Source organism: Protopterus annectens, chromosome 17.part0 (genome assembly GCF_019279795.1).
Source record: "Protopterus annectens isolate FY-2018-M chromosome 17.part0, PAN1.0, whole genome shotgun sequence".
Classification (NCBI taxonomy): domain Eukaryota; kingdom Metazoa; phylum Chordata; order Ceratodontiformes; family Protopteridae; genus Protopterus; species Protopterus annectens.
The window spans coordinates 301,096,501-301,115,833 of record NC_056751.1 but is presented as its reverse complement, the minus strand read 5'-3'; the positions used below and the strand labels follow the sequence as shown (position 1 = coordinate 301,115,833).

The following is a 19,333-nucleotide window of genomic DNA, read 5'->3' as shown; positions in this document are numbered from 1 at the left end:
TCCATGTTATATTCCATAATATTCCATGTACATTGTATGTTTAGGATGGCAACTATCTGCTCTTAACAAGGGATTTTTTTGTAAATGGTTTCCTATATAAACCTGTACTTAAGGTACCATCCTCATTTTTAACTACAGGCACATCCAAATAATCAATAGCATTTAACTGTAAATAGCACTCATTCCCAAAAAAGAACAATTAATCATATAACATACAATTTCTAATATACCTAAAAGTCAGTTTCAGAGGTTACGACATATTTGCATTAATGATGAAGAATTTCAAAAAGAAGCTAGACTTATGGGGAATAGATTTGTCCAGAGAGGCTATAATGAGAAAACCATTGATAAAGAAGTACTTAAGCTATCTAACATGTATCTAACATATATATAAATATATCCCTATTGGTTGATCGAGTTTTCAGAAACTTGAAATTCATATGATTGAGGTTTTGAAAACTTGAAGTTTTTGAATGGAGGTCTCAGTACAATGAGGATCGGGAAATTTACCCTTTTCTTCACTGTAGTGCAATCTTGGAGTCCGTGTGTATAATTTACTGGGGATATTGGGATTCCCCTCTGCATAAAAATAAAAAAGTAGATGTTTTTTGATGTTCAAGTTTTCAGAAACTCGATCATATGGTCTTGTCTTTATGAATTTTGAGTTTCAGACATTGATCCATATATATATATATATATATATATATATATATATATATATATATATATATATATATATATATATATATTTACTTGTAGAACTAAATGAGCATTAAGACATTTTGATATCTGTGTTGTTTTCTTTTGTACAATTTTTATATATTGCTTCAGTTTTACCCGATTCTGTCAGTTAGTTGTACTCTGAATCGTGTAGAGCTCTACTGACTTTAATTTTGTTCTGTAATTTAGTACTCCACAACTGAGGCTGAGCTTGCAATTGGTCAATACTTGATTTTTGGATGAACAAAATTAAATAACATAGAATGAGGCAGCAGAGGAGAATGTAAATTTAATAGATGTGAGGTGCAAAATGGAGAAACCATGAAATTAATCTGAAACAAAAACAGACTCCTGGGGATTCATTAAAGGGCCTAGCACAAGTCTGACAAGGTCTTGTTCCCATGATGTGGTAAGTTGTGACTGAGAGACTTAGAGACATGGAAGCCATGATGACATGATTCCTTAGTATTGGTTAATTTGCATGTCTCTGAATCACGTTTAGTATTACGACTTGCAGATCATTGCTGATCTGCATGTTGTGGTAGTAAACTGCTGCTTGTGTAGGCATTTGCATCCCCCATCCCCATAGTCACTCAAACACACACACACACACCCACACACACACACACACACACACACGCACACACACACACGCACACACACACACACACACACACACACACACACACACACACACACACACACACACACACACACACACACACACACACACACACACACACCACAGTCCCTGCACCTGTCCCCCTGACTTGACTTCCTCCTATCCATGATCATCATAATATTTTAAGTGCTGTTATGGCACATATGTAGAATCCTTGAAGTCCCACCCCCAAAACCCTGATCTCTGATACTGGTGCCATTAAGACATTTAAATTTATTGTATATTGTATCCAAGGTAGCTAGTGGTTATCCCCCCCCCCAAACAATTCTCGTACTGATGTTGATGCAGTTAGGGTATTTAAGTATATTGTCTTGCTGGTGGTTAGTGGTTCCCACCACCCCCTGATCCCCATAGCAATATCAGTGCCATTAAGGCACTTCACTGTTGTCTTCTCCCTGAAGTTTAGTAATTCCCTCCATCCCCTGTTACCCATAACACAATCACGGCATGTAGTTGAACATGGCCTTTGGCCATGTTCAATAAAATGATTTATTGGGGAATGGCTAGGTTGATCTACACAACCAAGCAAATTTTTGAATTACTTGAAACGTAGATGCCATCTTGGAGGCGGTGCTAGAGGTTCGCGCATGTGGCTAATTAGTATATGCCTCTCCCCTGGACTGTTTCATTTGCATTCAGCATAGCTGCAAAGGCAGCCCTCAAGGTGCTGCATGTCTTTGTGCACCTTGCAGCACCGTCTTGGGGTGGCTGATAAATCACAAAAAGGTACCGTAACCTATACATGGAGGTGTACACATTGCAGTAACTTCATGAATCCTGATGTTTTAGTATCAAAAAATGTATAACAAAATAATGTTTAAATATCAATGTGTAAATTACAATAAAACTTATAGCCTTGTTTGCAGATTGATCTCTGTAGTGGGGCACATACCATAAGATTCCCAGAAGGATGAGCAGCATATCCTACAGCCTCACTTTCAGTAGTTTCAGCTGTAGATTCTTGAAGCAGTGAGGAATGAAAATATGCCGCCTGTAAATAATCATCATTTCAAAGAATTTTGGGATTGCCAAGAAATTATGCACAGAAAAGTGACTTCAGCCCTCTCGATACTACAGTCACAATATAAGCATAGCTACTAGAATTGCCAAAACTAGATGGATGGAGGGATTCACTATAACTAACACATTGCATCTACTGTAAGAGCACTTAAAATATTCTTTCATTCTACTGGTGGAGTTACAGCAGTAAGTGTGCTGTTTAAGGATAACTTCACTGACAACAGACCTTGTACAATCAGGCCCGGCAACACAACTGATGAAAAGATCAGATGGACAAAGAATGAGAACGAGAGAAGAAGAAGGGGTAACCATGAGGCATGACTTTCAGTACACATAGCAGAACACACCATGTAATAATGTGGCACTGATGTGAGGCAGTTTTCCAACACTCAAGCCCTCACCTTAAGTATGTAGGTAGAATAAATAGCTTGAAATATATGTGTATTATAAAGAGCCCATGAATATGATGACATGAGCCAGAGTTCAAGACACATGCTTCATATCATCAGATTTATTGTAATGAATTAGGCAAAGCCTTCCTAAGCAATGGATAAGCCTACTTGCTACAGAACTATGTTTTATACATTAGTTCTCGCAAAGTATTAGCGCTGTCCTAAGTAATTGAGGAAATATTACAGAAAATAATGAAAATCTGATAATAAAAGTACTGACTATTTCAAGGTGCTTTTCCAATTTCATGATATCAAAGAAGCAGCTATGGACTAAAGATTTAAAAAGCATTTGATGACCCGCGTGCATTGTAGTCTTTGAAGACACATTTCTCCATTCTGTTTGTCAGTAGATGAACAGATAAGGAGATATAGCTAGTTGTACTTTATAAATGGTTTTGACATTCATGGGTTACATGTAAACGGTTACACTAGAGAATCTCGAAGTACTGAAAGGTCGAATTTCAGTACTTCGAGACTGAATACTCGAAAGTGCAGTTACGCGAAACTGCACTATGTCGAATGCAGAAATGTCGAATCCGCTATCGTGGTGTTGCGTTCATGACATTCGGTGCGGTTTGTGGATTTATCTGGGGTTTCAGGTAAGTGGGGTTTGTGTAAGGGTATTGGCTATGGATTTTAGTGTGTATGAGTGTGTGCAGTGGTGTTTTTTGTGTGTTTGTGTGTTTAGTGTGACCTCGGAATTAGTATACATAAGTAGAGGGGTGTAGGGGGTGCAGCCCCCCCACATGGGGATGCAGGAAGGCTTGCCCCACTGCTTATAGGTAGGATAGGTGTGTGCGTTATGTTGTGTTTGTGTGTGTTGTTTTGTTTGTTTTAGTGTAGTTAGGTGTGTGTGTGTGTGTGTGTGTGTGTGTGTGTGTGTGTGTGTGTGTGTGTGTGTGTGTGTGTCTGTGTGTGTGTATGATCGCAATTGTGCTATTCGCGGTTTTGGGTGTTTGGGTATGTGAGTGTTCGACTATTCACTCTCGAAATACTGAAATTCGATATTTCAGTATTTCGACATTGTCGAGTGAATCCATTTTAAACACACATGTATATCTGAATAGTCACCAAAGATTAAATGTAGATAGAGACAAGATAACAAACTGTAAGATGACATTGAGGCATGCCATGCACTTTGAAATTAACTGCTATATTGTTTTACATATGTGTATGTGTGCACATTTATGACCATATGCGCGCACACACACACACACACACACACACACACACACACACACACACACACACACACACACACACACACACACAGGTTCCTATCAGTTTGTCGAAATGTCAGCAGTCCGAACACCATATGTTCGAACTGTGACGTTCAAAAACCGATTATCGCGAAGCCGCGGAACACCGAATGCTTTCCCAGGGAAAGAATTCGGTGGGCTGTTTCTGTGGCTTCGCTATAGTCAGTGCTGTGGTGGAAAGTTACGGGTCAGTTTCAGGTAAGTGTGCGATTGTACAGATGTTAGGGTTAGGGTGTGGGCTAGGTGAGTTAGGGTTAGGGCGCGGGTGAGGTGTCTGTGTGATAGTGACAGACTTTAGGGATAGGTGAGTTAGGGTTATTGTTAGGGCACGGGTGGTGGATGTGCGATAGTGACAGACTTTAGGGTTAGGGTGGGATAGGTGAGTTGGGGTTAGGGTGCGGGTCAGGTGAGTGTGCGATAGTGACGGACAATAGCATTAGGGTTTGGGTTAAGGTAAGTGGATGGATAGTAGTGTATGTGCAGTTTCGATGTTTTTGCACTTCGAGGTTAGAAGTTCGAACATATGGTGTTCGAACTTCAGACATTTTGTTGAAGTGATATAGACCCCACACACACACATATTTGTGCTCACACATAGGTGTTTAAGTATGTGTATATGGCTGTTATGTGTGAGACAGTATACACTAGGCAACTAGCATGTTTAAGGCAAACAGCTATGGAAGACAAAGACAATTATCTGGAAACATTAAAATATGGCTTAGCAGAACAAATACTTTATGATGCTTAGTGACAGGATCCAGGGTGGAAGTTATATTGTTGCTTTAATGCTCCTGATTTTTCCAGCTGTATATAAGATTAAACCCCATTTTGCACTACCATATTAATGTGTTTTCTCTTTGGTAAAGGTAACTAATGAGTTTATTTCTATCATACGAGACAGTTGCTAATATGGCCACTTATCTTTACTGCAACATATTATTTCACGTCTGAAATATTCAGGTCCTTCAGAAGTCATGATTTCTCAAGATTTTCTAACAAGCATTTCACCAAGTACCATCCAATATACTGGTGTGATCAGAAAAAGCCAAAACAAAACTTATACATACTGGCAAATAACACTGCTTATTAACTACTGAAACAGAAGTAATGGTAGTCAGTTGCAAAGTCTGAATAAATGCTCAGTAACAGAGGCCACAATCATTTTGACTTGTAGCTACTTTCTGAAAGATGGTGTGTGCCATCTGAGAAGTATAATAGAACATCATAGATTCGCAACGCAGTTACTTCTGCTGATTTATGTGGCTTTATGACACTGTCATTTCTTCAATGTTGACCATTGTTATACAGTGTATTGATGCAAAACACCAGTTCAAAAAGTGATCTGTATGGTTTCTATCCAGATAGCAAGATGACACGTGCAGGTCTCATATTATGACAACAGGCTTTGGTCATGCGTAACAGCAGTACAGCTCTAACAGTGTTGAAAGGTCAGCTGAAGAAAGTAAGTTGTCTGGGATGCTTTGCAGTGCCCATATTCATTTTATTCAAAGAAGTGTTTAGCAAAATATCGAATAGGTTTCTGATTTCTGCTGTCCAATGTATACTTGTGAAGAGATCTGCTTATGTGAAAACCATTCTGTTTCAGCCTCATGCTGAAGAGATCTGAAATAATTCTACCTAAAAAAGAAAGAAAACAAGTACAGATCATGGATCTGATCTGACATTACATATGCTGAACAAAATAACAGATATCTGCAGATTTGTTTATCAAGTAGACATATCTAAAAACTATATCTAATCAACTGATTACAAACAATATAATTAATAAAGCTGATCAGGCAGGAGTGTGCCCTGTCAGTACTGTCTGCTCATTTTGTAGCATTATAACAAACAATAGAAATAAAAAAATATATACAATATAGTTCATAGGTATATAGGGCAGAATCCTTTAATAATATCATAGTCTGTTTTCTTGATTAAGCAGAAATGTGATTGGAGAAATTGTATCTGGCCTGTGCTGTATATCTACTTCTCTGTAATGGTTTAAAAATGTTACTATAAAATTACTTTGAAATTAATTATGACGTGAGATAGCTTTTTGGTACTTGCTATTGTTTTTTCCTTAGCTGTACAAACAAAGGCTTTTGAGACGACAGCCCCCCTTAAAAAAATAAATAAGTAAACCTAAATAATTACCATTTTGGAATAAAGCATTATGTCGAACTATTGGATGTACTTGACATAGTAAGACACATTTATTTTACAGTGAAGGTTAATGGGAAGAGACAAGGAAAAAAGCTTGTTCTCATAAAATATGACATTAGTAGTGAAAGGAAACAGCATACATAAAAGGTTCAAATGATTATAATTTCCTTCTGTAAAAAAGGCCATAACAATTTCAGAAAAGATATTGGGCCAAATTCATATAGGTTACAATGAGGTGTACTCACGTACACCTCAAGGTAACCTTTTGGAATTCACAAAAAGACATGTAGTGCTGCAGCAAGCTATGTCCATGGCCATGCTAAATGCTAATGAGGAAGTCCTAGGGAGAGTTTCTGTATATGCTAATTATGAATGTGCTGTCCATCAAAGAACTGCCTCCATGAACGTATGCACATGCCTTTAGATTACAAGCGTAGAGTGGCATTACCACTCCTCCCACTTCACAAGAGTAAACAGAGCCAATAGCCATGTTCATCCTTCATAGTACAGGTAAATGCTGAGGAGTTTAGTGGGGAGGTAGGTCTAGGAGGTGTGTATAGGACTGTATGTGAGGGGCTGTGTTAGTGAGTATATGTGTGAGTGTGTGTCTGCCTGGAAGATAGCAGTATGGGATGTAGGGGGTAAGATAGGCAGGTGTGTTTGTGTGTGTTTGTGAGTGTATGTGTTTGTGGGTGGGACAATTGGGATAGCTGTCATACACCTCTAGACTAATGGGTAGTGCCTGTCTCACTGGGTGGGAAGAACCACTAGCCAGAGAGAAAATTATTACTTGTGCCTGAGCTGCTCTTAAACAGTACACTGATCAGGAGAGTTGGGGGAGCCATCAAGGATAATGCTTATTTGTGCCTGAGTGACACTTAGTATGGGGATCATGAGATTAGGGGATGGGGAAACACTAGCCACCAGGGATAAGTCTTATTTGTGTCTGATCACTTAAACAGTATGGAAATCGGGGGTAGTTGCAACACCAGCCACTAGGGATACTCCATATGACATGCCTTAAAGAAACATACTTAAAAACAAGGTACAGGGAACCACTAGCCATTAGGGATTAGTTATATGCCATAAAAGGCATTAAACAGACTTTAAGTCCTCTATACTCCCATGTCCTTCAGAAGAAGTTAGTCCTGTGCACCAGCACTAGACAAAAAATACATAAATGTTACAAAAAAGCATGGAGGAGTGAAAAGAGATTTGAACTGTGCACCCTTGACGCAAGACATTAACCTACTGCACTACTGTTAAGTTAGTACAGCAGGGTAATTTCAATATAAATTCAGGATGGTGGGCATTATGCAATGTCACGATGTACAAGAAAGAGACACAGGAAATATTAAGCATGTCTCTCAACCTTGTAGGATGACAGTGTTTGCTCTGGCATGCATTCACTGAAGGATATGATGTGCAAAACTCAAATGTTTAGCATTAAAGCCTGACTGTAATCATCTGAGAAGAGGACATTGTGGATGGTTGAACAGCTGGGACATGTATGGGGTAGGAGATATGTGCGCATGTGTTTGTTTTACTGTAAGCTTGCATGTGAGGGAGATTGGCTGCAGGTGGTTGGGTGGCTGTGCTAACACAATACGGTAACCATTGATAACTAAAGCAGGAAGTGCTGATCTAAAATTTTCTGCGGTTAACTGGGATTCATAGACATGCAAATTATCCAATAATAGGTTCATAGGTAGATACTAGGCAATCAGTCTGCAGACTATTATATGCCTAGCCAATAACAAGACAATGACCATAGGTCAAAATCAAACAGTTTACCTTGCGTCTGGGAAGTTAAACACTTTAACTATTATGCCAACCTCCAACCCCAATGAAGTCTTTCTTCATTGCGGCTAAAGTGTCTAGGAATAACAAAAGACTGCATCATGAAAACTGGACCTTTTTGCCATTGGATATATACTCTTCATTAATCCTCTGGTATGTTTCATTGCCAGAATGTGCTAGTTTTCGGTGAAACAAGATAATGCAATGCATAATTAAAGTATCTAGGTATACTGATACCACAATAAAAAGTCACTTGAGTGGAACACACCAAGGAGCTTTATTCACCAAATAAAGCTAAATACTTTCATCTTACTCCTTCTTAAATCATCACAGATTTCAGGGGTTTATATATTGTGTGCGCACAGATATTGTTTTAGCATCTCTTATAAAACCATTAATCAAACAAGATGTCATTTAAAAAATATATTTATGTTGAAACAACTTACTATTTTTATTGACTTGTCTTTTTAAATCAAGTTAAACCATGTGCTAAATCAAAGAAAAATTTAAACAGATGAATTTTAGTATTTTATTTTTCTGAAGAAGTCTGTCATTAATGGTGAGACACATGAACACACACATGCGCGTGTGCGTGCACACACACACACACACACACACACACACACACACACACACACACACACACACACACACACACACACACACACACACACACACACACATGGGCAAACACACAATTATTCTCTAATATTAATTTTATTCACATCAGAAGCATGTAAATTTGGAGCCAGTTTGAGCATTAAGGAGTACAATGCAGAGGAGAGCCATATCTCAGTCATCTGGTACCCTGTGCAGTTCCCAAAACTGGCACCTTCAACATCATAAAGTTGATGAACAAAAAGAAAAAAAAAGTCTTACACTCCTCCAGTAACTGTAGCTTTTACAAGTACAAATTACTTGCTGCAATTACACTGCATGAATGAAGTCTCGGCCTAAAGAATATACAATATTACTCATGACGTCTTACATGAATGCCAGTACTATACTTACACCCAATGGCAGCTGTCAATCATGCCCTATAATAGTTGGTCCTCAAGGAGCTGCTCTCTTTGTACTACATTTGTTATAGTGCTGAGACAAAGAACCAGCCCTGGATGGGATGACAGTCCATCACCACACAAAAACATGCAAACGCACACATCCAGGCAATATGGGTATTATCCACTTCATATAGCAGCACTGCATACCTTTGAACTGTCCAGATTTTCACAGAATGTCTGGATTTTTGACTCGTATTTTTGGCCTGTTCCTGATAAAAGTTATGGTTTTCTGGCAAATCACTGAGGATTGAAGTCACTAAGTAATACTAAATAATAACAGGTATTTGCATTTCAGACTTCATAGCCTTCAGAAAATACATACTAATGTAAAGCCTGCCATTCTAGCAACTTTGTAAGTTTAAAGGAGCAGTATTTAAACTCTGTCTCTTTTTGGGCCTTAATCCCTCCATTATTTGTGGCTTTCTCCAGATTTCTTGTTCTGAGATGTTAAGAGATATGCAGTATTGTTAGCTGGATATGGGCTAAAAAGCCATAGCTATAACCAAAAAAGACCTAAACAGAGGTAAGACATGCTGATTCCACACAAGAGGGACCCAGGGCAAGAAACAATCTGGACAACTGTCAACAATCTTAACCACTATACTACTGTGAGAACACCATATGTCTATACATAAGCACATCCATCTCTGACTATACACATCTATAACTATTGTTTTTTCTGTCGCTCTATATCTATCTATATAAATATATATATATATATATATATATATATATATATATATATATATATATATATATATATATATATATATATATATGTATGTGGGTCTACTTCAGAATATTGAAAGACCACTTACTCGAATCCCAAATCATTGAGATGAAAATTTTGAAACCACATTTATGCGAACCGTCAAACCACTGGAAACATTCACTGGGAAAGGAACCACTTGGCCATCATGGGGAAGTTTGCACTTTTCCCCACTATAGTGTGATCTCAGAATTGGCATATTTAGTTGGGGGCTGTGGGGGGGGGGCATAGCCACATCGGGGTGTGTGTGGGGCAACGCTCCCCACTTTGGTGCATTTTACTTGATTCATTGTGTGTATTTTGTACTGGTGGCCAAGTGGTTCCTTTCCAGTGAACATTTTTGATGGTTTGACTGTTCATGGAAATCACTAAGGCCTTGTTGGTGCAGCGGTTAGCATTGTTGCCTCACAGCAAGAGGTTCTTCCATTCGATTCTTGGCTGGAGCTCCTTCTGTGTGGAGTCTGCATGTCCTCCCTGCAGTCAAGTGACGTTTAAAGACATGCAGGTATGCATGAATGGGTGTGCCTTCTTTGAAGGTTGGGTGTCAGGCTGGCAACTTCGCACCGTAAAAATCTACTGCCAATCATTAGTGGACCGAAGTTCCGCTGTGGCGACCCCTAACTGGGAAAAGCCAAAAGACTATACTTACTGTTCATGGAAGTCGTGGAAATTTGATTTTGATATTTTCGTCCCAATGATTTGGGATTTGAGTAAGTGGTCTTTCCATATTTTGAAGTAGACCCATGTACACACACACACACACACACACACACACATGCATATATATATATGTGTGTGTGCGTGTATGTGTGTGTGTGTGTATATATATATATATATATATATATATATATATATATATATATATATATATATATATGGGTCTACCTGAAAACACCGACACATCAAAACACCGACAACGAGATAACCGACACCACAAAACTGACAGTTCAAAAGCATGAAACTTCTCATGCCCAACAAACCACAATCCCGACAAACAACAAAACAAAACAAATACCTTTTCTGAAAAACACACACAACACAAGCACACCAAAAACCTTACAAACCTACACTAAACCTTACATACACAACTATCTATGCACTGACCTTAACCCAAACCCTAACCCTAAGGTCCGTCACTATCACACACTCACCTAACCCTTACCCTTACCCTAACTCACTTAACCCGCCCCTAACCCTAAAGTCTGTCACTATCGCACACTTACCTTAACATGTCGGTGTTCTCAGCATCAGGCTTTTCAAATGTCGGTCATCTCCGTTGTGGATCTTCCGGTGTCGGTGTTCTCGTCGTCGACGTTTTCAGCTTTCAGCGTTATCAGGTAGACCTATATATATATATATATATATAGATATATAGATATATAGATATATATATAGATATAGATATATATATATATATATATATATATATATATATATATATATATATATATATATATACACACATATATATATATATATATATATATATACACACATATATATATATATATATATATATATATATATATATATATATATATATATATATATATATATGGTTTCACCTCATTGTTAGAGAAATATGTATTTGAATATATTTGAAGTGCTAGTTTTAAAGCAAAGTAGTATGTAATGCATTTTATTCTATTAATGATATAACAAAAAGGATGAATTCATGTGTAACTGCAAGAAGTTTTGAAACTGCAGTGTGGCTTGTAGCAAGTTGGCCTCTGACCCTGGCAGCTGCTAGCTCAGCAAGTTTTAATGTTTATGCTTTTCACAAGTGATTATCTGCTGGGTCAGGAAATTAAATATGTGAAATAATGAAATCTTCTGCTCTTTCCTGCTGGGATGATTTGGCCTTGTGTATGTGTTACTAGATAACACGCAGCTGTTGGGAAAGTGTTACAGTGGAACAAAGAAGTGTATTAGAAGACTGAATCTGCTATTGTATTCGAACTAGTCTGAAACCTTGGAGAAGTAACTTTACAGAAAGACATTATGTCTGACCAGGTGGATAGCAAGGCCGTATTGTTACCAGAGGAAAACTTTTTTTTAAATATACAGCATCAGCATTATTTAATGAATAGAACACTGTAATCTAAAGTGATGTAGATGCCCTGTGACTGACCACGTCAGTAAGGTGGGCACAACTTGAATGTAAACTATAAAAATTGTGTACTTCCTGTTTCATGTCAGACAAAATTCTGTACTTGTACGTTTTTTGCCTCCTGGTGTACACTAGTAAACTTTTGAACCTGAACCTCCTGTGTATTGATCTCTTGATTTTATTTAACAGTTTGGTCCTTCTTTAGCCGGAAATCCCTCAGACAGCTGCAGATCAGAGTCTACCAGTGGTCGAATACTGCGCAGGAGAAGTTACCGAAATGGTTCTTCTTGGGTGAAAAGACCTCCGACTGAATTGTCGTTTAAAGAGGCTGGCCACTTTCTGATCTGTGGCCGAAGAGCGGATCCTGGACGGCTCAATACCGGAGGCTCAGGTAGGAAGACTTTTGCCTTTTTTCTGTTTTAGATCAGGGACTAGGTTACAGTAAATATTGTTGTCAAGATTTGTTATGCAGATCAGGGACACAAGGAATTACTGTGTATTTGGTCATAGATCAGGGTAACAGAATAAGGTAGGCAGTTATTCTAGATAAACTGTGAAAAGGAACTGAAATTTTGATATCACGTGATAAGAAGGGTTACGTAACATTTTTTTTTACCATGGGAAATCAGTGCCCTAAAACATCGCGAGATCCATCCCTAACCGAAGACGCAAAATATATGCAATCACAACGTTCTGATAATGTTAGGTATTATACGAAATGGGTTAACAAATATGAATTTGATGGTAAATTAGATAAAACTTCACTGGTTAAACTCCTTAAGCAACTTAAATCCGATGCGGAAGGTCAGGCAAAAAAGCAACGCCAATTAGGCATTCCTCAGGCACACAGGTGGATTGAGGAAGCAAACCGTAGGGAACAGAAGACTAAAAATTTAAAAGCATTATTTTTAGGCAAAGAAGATAATAACATAGTAATAGCAACAGCTCCTCCTCCCCTGCCCCCTCCGTTGCCTTTTTCAGGATATGAAGCGAGTGGACAGGCTGGTCCGCCTCCGCGTTATCCTGAGGTCTCAGCGAGACCACAACCATTTATTAGAGATCCTATTGAAACTAGGTCCCGAACACGTAAAATACATGGGGACACAGAATCATATCAAATAGAGAGAAACCTACAGGATGAGAATGAGGAAGAAATATGTCCGCTTATAGAGGTCCCAAATCCTCAGGCAGGGCAGGACCCAACTCTCTTAGTATACAGACCGTGGACACCAGAGGATATCCGGAAAGCTACTGAGGGAATCCCCCATCCGAAAGTTAATTTTACAAAATTTTTAGAAGATTTGCAAGGCATGAGGTTGAGTTATCACTTGAATGGGGAAGAAGTAGAAAAAGTAGTAAGACAAATTATAGGTCCAGACTGGCACATGATTTGTGGCACCTGGAATCCTCGTAATGCAGAGTTTAAACCACTCCCACATAGTGACGCAGAACTAGACAATAGAGTGAAAGGTCTTACAGACCGAATCTCTGAGAAATGAAAACCTAGAGCAGACTGGACTTGCATTAACCAATGCATACAACAGGAAAATGAGATGATAGATGGATACTATGCTAGATTATTGGAATGTTTTAATAATCATAGTGGTATGACAGTTCCTGAGAATCAAGTGAATGATTCCCCGTATGAACAACAATTGAAAAATGCATTTTTAAAAGGTTGCATTGCACCTATCAGTAGCTTCATTATGAAGCATATGATAGACCATCGAACAGGTAGGCTACAAGCCTTACTTGAATATGCTAGACATGCTGAAAGACATTTTAATAGTAAAAAGAAAAAGAAGGCGCAAGTCTTCACTGTTGAAGATGGAGCTGAAGTATTTGTGTTACAGTCAGGTAAAAATGGAAAGAAAAATGCCCAGGGAAATAAACAGTCTGACAAACGGTCAGAAGATTTTGAGGAAAGGAAAAAGAGAGGTGAATGCTTTAAGTGCGGGAAGAAGGGACATCTAGCGAGGGATTGTAAACAGAACAAAAAGGTAATCACAGAAGACAAGGGAGATGAGGACTGACTATATGATAGTGAAGATACATCATGCAGAAGTCAGAAATCATCAGGAGAAGTTAATAAACAGAGAACAAATGTAAATGTGATAGAAGGAATAGAGGAAGTGCAAGTAGATATGGAGGATGAAGAAAGTGAAATTTTGGATTTAGCATTATTGAGCCTAGAGCTCTACTTAGCAGATACGAAACCGGAAGTTACACTTCTGGTGGAGGGGAGGGAAGTTAAATTCATATGTGACTCAGGAGCATCATGGACCCTGATACACCCCTCCAAGTTACCAGAACATTCTGAATCACCTGATTATATACTAGTGAAAGCTGCAAATGGACAGCTATACAGGGAACCACTTTCCCATGTTATAGCAATAACTGACACTGTTTCAGGTATGACCCAAAGAAGTAAGATTGTTGTTTCTGCAAAGTGTCCAGTAAACCTATTGGGTAGGGACCTTATGCAGATATTTGGCATAGCAGTACTTCCAACTGTGCAGGGTATGGAGGCACAGAGGCAAATGGATACTTTTGTGGTGCGATCGGAGGGTGAAACTTTTTATTGGTACAGCCAGGACCTAGTTACGACTGGTCCAGGGGCAGTAACCGAGGAACTGATGAATGTAGCCATCAGTAAAGCCCCCTCCCTTGACACTGATCGACAGCATTTGTTACACTGTACTCTATACTACTGTAATACGCCAGGACCTGATAGAGAATATGAGCAAGAATTGTTCAAAAATCGTGCAACTAGATTAGTATTACGTACTTTGTATTGGGATACTGAGGGGAACAGTGTAGTTAGCTGTTCATTGCCTCAAGAATTCCTTGCATTATATAGATCAAATCGATTGCCACATGTCAGCTTGACAAAAAACAAAAACGTAAAATGGGCAGACTTAGAAGAGAAGGTAACAAGATGGGAAAAACAGACTGACTTAGAATTGTCAGAACAGGGAATACAGAAACAAAAGTTGAATTGGTTGACGCAAACGCACCCAGCTGTACACTTGCAATTTAGCGAGGACAGCTGATTAGCATTTTTATTAGAAGAAGAAGAGAAAGCCTTATGTGAAATACCAACGACTCTTTGGTCAACAGGCAAGTCAGATGTAGGACTTATTCGAACAGCAGGACCAGTTACAATTACACCAAAGTCAGCATTTAGGCCACAGAAAAGACAATATCCTTTGAGGAAAGATGCAGAAATAGGAATCAAGCCTATAATAGCAGCATTACTCAGGGAAGGAGTACTGGTAGAATCTCCTGATTCACCATGTAATACACCCCTATTTCCTGTTAAGAAAGCAAAGGGGGAATGGCAGATGGTTCAAGATTTACAAGCTGTAAACAATGCAGTGATACCCAGAGCACCCATGGTGCCAGATCCACATACTTTGTTAAATGACTTAAAACTGCAACAGAAATATTTCTCTGTGGTAGATATCAGTAATGCTTTCTTTTCAATACCTATACATCCTGATAGTCAATACTGGTTTGCATTTACATTTCAGGGTAGAAGGTATACCTATAATCGACTACCACAGGGATATTGTGAGAGCCCAACAATATTTGCACAAGAAATGGCTAGCAACCTGGCAGGGTTTACCCCACCAGGAGGTAGTCAAATTCTACTTTACGTAGATGACATCTTGCTACCAGCCCCCACCCAGCAGCAATGCAGGGAAGATACTGTAGCGCTATTGAAATTTTTAGCAACGCAAGGACACAAAGTGAACAAAAGTAAGTTACAACTTTGGAAAAAGCAAGTTAGATACCTAGGATATGTGATATCCAATGAAGGTAGGATATTAGACGAGGATAGAAAGACAGCGATTTTACAAGCACCCAAACCAGCAACCAAGAAGGAAATGATGTCCTTCTTGGGAACAACTAATTTTTGTCGGAGTTGGATACCAAACTATGCTTTGGAATCTGCTCCACTGACTGACTTGATATATAAAATACCAATGGCAGCACAAGATTTATTACAATGGACACCCGAAGCAGAAACGGCTTTTTGCAGATTGAAGCAGTTAATAGCTTCTTCATTAGTTTTAGGACTCCCAAATTATCACAAACGGTTCTTTCAAACCATAGATTGCAAGCAAGGATATATGACGTCAGTGCTGACGCAACAACATGGGGATAAGCAACGCCCCATAGCCTATTATTCATCACAGTTAGACCCAGTGGCACGATCTTTGCCTCACTGTGTACAAGCAGTGGTTGCAGCTGCAATGGCAGTACAGGCTTCGGCCTCAGTGGTATTATTCCACCCTCTCACATTGAGAGTGCCGCATGCAGTCGCAATAATTTTACTGCAAGAGAAAGTAGCATATCTCTCTCCTGCTAGACATCTTTCATGTATGACTATACTGCTGAGCCACCCTCATATGACAATTGAACGATGTACGACATTAAATCCATCAACATTACTCCCAACTCCTGCGGATGGCACACCGCACAGCTGCCTGCAGGAAATTGAACAGTTAACCTTGCCTAGACAAGATCTCACAGATATGCCCTTGGATGATGCCGAGGTGACATATTACGTGGACGACTCATACAGAAGGGGCCCTACAGGAAAGAATCTAGTGGGGTATGCAGTAGCTACAGACACTGAAATTTTAGAAGCCCAACCCTTACCACATAACTTATCTGCACAAGCAGCAGAATTGATAGCTTTGACATGAGCATGTACTTTAGCAAAAGACAAATATGTAAACATATATACCGATAGTCAGTATGCTTTCTCTACAGTACATGTATTTGCGCAACAATGGAAAAATAGGGGAATGATAACTTCTAGTGGAAAACCAATTAATCATGCGCAATTTATTTTGGAATTATTAGAATCTATCCAGTTACCTACTAAAGTAGCTATTTGCAAATGTGTAGCTCATACAAAACAACAGGATAGGATTTCGAAAGGCAATGCGAGAGCTGATGCAGCTGCAAAGCAAGCGGCCTCAGTCTCAGAAACTTTACTTTTGAATGAGGAATTACAACCCTCTGAGATTTTAGATTTAGACATGTTAAAAACAATGCAAACACTTACTACAAAAGCAGAAAAACAAAAATGGGAAAAACAAGGCGCAATTCTTGAAAATGGACTGTACATTTCCAAAGAGAATAAAACGATATTGCCGTCTAATTTATTTAGATATGCAGCTTTGTTGAGCCATGGGCAGTGCCATGTCTCAACAGGGGGGATGGTACAGTTAGTAAACCGAATATTCCAAACATACGGATTCACAAACTACACAAAAAAAATTTGTGCAGCTTGTCATACTTGTAACAAGCACCATGCACAAGGGGCATTTAAACCTAAGCAATGAAGTTTTCTTATACCACCGTATCCGTTCCATACTATCTGTATGGATTTCATAGAATTGAATAAGTGTGAGGGGGAAAAATATTGCCTAGTCATTGTAGATATGTTTTCTAAATGGGTAGAAGCTTTTCCAACCAAGAATCCGGATGCAGCAACAGTGGCAAAAGCCCTGATAAAAGAAGTAATCCCTAGATTTGGCATACCGGAAGGGATTTATAGTGACAATGGCACACATTTCGTTAATCAGACAATCCAGCAACTTGGAAGATTTTTTGGAATCTCCTTGAAAAACCATTGTGTCTACCACCCACAGTCAGCAAGACTGGTGGAAAGGTACAATGGAACCCTTAAGAACAAACTTAGGAAGTTAGTTAATGAAACCCAGAAGAATTGGATATACTGTTTGCCTTTAGCACTGCTGAGTATGAGAACAGTTCCAAATGTGAAGGGTTTGACTCCCTTCGAAATGGTTTTTGGGAGAGCATATTATGTGCCTCAGTGGAAAGCTCTCATGCCTGCAGAGCAAGAGGCTGACAGTTCATTAGCTAGTTATATGAGGAAACTGTTAACAAATAAATCTGTTTTGCAGTTTAACTCTTTTTCAGATAAGGAACAGACCAGACCGGTGGAAGCAGTTTTGGCTCCGGGAACGTGGGTGTGGCTAAAAGTGACAAAGAGGAAAAATTGGGCGAGTCCAAAGTGGGAAGGACCGTACCAAGTACTGTTGGCAATGCCTACTGCAGTCAGGGTGGCTGAGAGGACATCCTGGGTCCATTTGACACACTGTAAACCGGTAAAGAACTTTCAACTTGATAAAAACTTTGTGACTGATATACAACAAGGGCAAAATGGCCAAGAACAAAGCGAAAAGAAATGCAGATCAACCCCAGAGATGTTGCATAATCATTTTGTTGAGTATACATTTATTAACTATAATTGTGACAATTTTCCTCTTGTTGTGGTTTTTCCTACACTCAACCACACAAGTAAAAGTGGGAAGATGTGACGAAACATCTATAGACTGGCATCCAAATTTTAACACATACCTAGCCATGAAGCGTGTATATGCAGAGACTATGAACATTTCAAATTGCTGGGTTTGTACAGCTATACCAACAGCATATGGAGGACTGATAATGTCCGCTGTCCCTCTGGGGATAAATGAGACTTGGCAAAATTTGCTTTTTGACACAGGGACTGTGAGATCACAGGACAAAATAGCTTTGTTTTTACCTGTCACACAAAAGGGAATTGTATGTTTTTATAAAAATGATACTCTCCAGGTGGGCTGGAGCAATTGTAATATAACGATATCTTATTGGTGTTATATTAAGACTAGTAATGGCAATACTTTTTGCAATACTAATTATGACTCATATTTGAACTCAGTGAAAACAACCAAGAATGAAATTCGCAAAAATCCTGTTTTATTTAAACAATTGTCAGTTATAGACCAGAAAATGTTTCATGCAGGGTTAATGCGTATTAGTACTAAAGTAGAAAATTGTTATTTTGTTTGTGGGAAAAAGGCATATAAATGGCTACCTGAGAATTGGTCCAGCAGTTGTTTTTTGGGTTATCTGGTTCCGGCTATAAGACATACTGCAGAATTACCTTTGGGTAAGATACGAAACGTGAGAGAAGCAGCCCGAAAACCTGAAGGTCCAGTTGAAAAACCTGTAAATCCAGTAGGACGGATCGAAGCTGGCTGGAAAGACCATAATACCGTAAAGGACAAAAGCAAATTAACTCATATGGACTTGAGTGACAGTGTTATATCTTGGGCAGGAATATTCCCAGCATATGGAGCAGTCAAATCAATCTGGGAGTTGAGGAAGCTGTCGAAACTTCTCGAAGTAATGAGTAATGCAACTTTCTCTGCCCTAGAACTGGTGACTGATGAACTGAATGCAATGAGAACTGTTGTGCTACAAAATC

The 19,333-nt window shown here is 38.9% G+C and overlaps 1 protein-coding gene across 1 annotated transcript in view; it reads right to left on the bottom strand.

Annotated features, from left to right (window-relative positions):
- Positions 1–4,662: 4,662 nt before the first annotated feature.
- Positions 4,663–19,333, bottom strand: part of LOC122791430 (doublecortin domain-containing protein 1-like) — a 526,863-nt gene continuing 512,192 nt past the window's right edge. Inside the window, exon 20 of the mRNA XM_044059172.1 lies at positions 4,663–5,771. The gene's annotated coding sequence lies outside the window, so the exon portion shown is untranslated. The remainder of the gene's footprint in view (positions 5,772–19,333) is intronic.